Genomic DNA, 1,099 nt, shown 5'->3' on the forward strand with positions numbered 1-1,099 from the left:
GAGAGCACCTTGCATTACAAACAGTGAGTGCACCGTGCATTATAAACAGTGAGAGCAACATGCATTATAAACAGTGAGAGCACCATGCATTATAAACAGTGAGAGCACCATTCATTAAAAACACTGAGAGCACCATGCATTGTAAACAGTGAGAGCAGCATGCAATATAAAGAGTGAGAGCACCATGCATTATAAACAGTGAGAGCACCATGCATTATAAATAGTTGGAGCAACATTCATTATAACCAGTGAGAGCACCATGCATTATGAACAATGAGAACATCGTGCATTAGAAACAGTGAGAGCAGCATGCATTATAAACAGTGAGAGCACCATGCATTATAAACAATGAGAACACGGTGCATTCGAAACAGTGGGAGCACCATGCATTATAAACAGTGAGAGCACCGTGCATCATAAACAGTGAGAGCACCATGCATTATTAAAAGTGAGAGCAACTTCAATTATAAACAGTGAGAGCAGCATGCATTATAAACAGTGAGAGCAACATGCATTTTAAACAGTGAGGGCACTGTGCATTATAAAAAGTGAGAGCACCGTGCATTATAAACAGTGAGAGCACCATGCATTATAAACAGTTAGAGCACCTTCCATGATAAAGAGTGAGAGCACCATGCATTATAATCAGTGAGAGCACCATGCATTATAAGCAGTGAGAGCACCGTGCATTGTAAACAGTGAGAGCACTGTGCATTAAAAACAGTGAGAGCATCAAGCATTAGAAACAGTGAGAGCACCATGCATTATAAACAGTTGGAGAACCTTCCATGATAAACAGTGAGAGCACCATGCATTATAAACAGTGAGAGCACCATGCATTATAAGCAGTGAGAGCACCGTGCATTGTAAACAGTGAGAGCACCATGCATTAAAAAGAGTGAGAGCACCGTGCATGATAAGGAGTGAGAACACTGTGCATTAAAAACAGTGAGAGCATCAAGCATTATAAACAGTGAGAGCACCATGCAGTATAAACAGTGAGAGCACCATGCATTATAAACATTTAGAGCACCTTCCATGATAAACAGTAAGAGCACCATGCATTATAAACAGTGAGAGCACCATGCATTATAAGCAG

Source organism: Heptranchias perlo, unplaced genomic scaffold (genome assembly GCF_035084215.1).
Source record: "Heptranchias perlo isolate sHepPer1 unplaced genomic scaffold, sHepPer1.hap1 HAP1_SCAFFOLD_55, whole genome shotgun sequence".
Lineage (NCBI taxonomy): Eukaryota > Metazoa > Chordata > Chondrichthyes > Hexanchiformes > Hexanchidae > Heptranchias > Heptranchias perlo.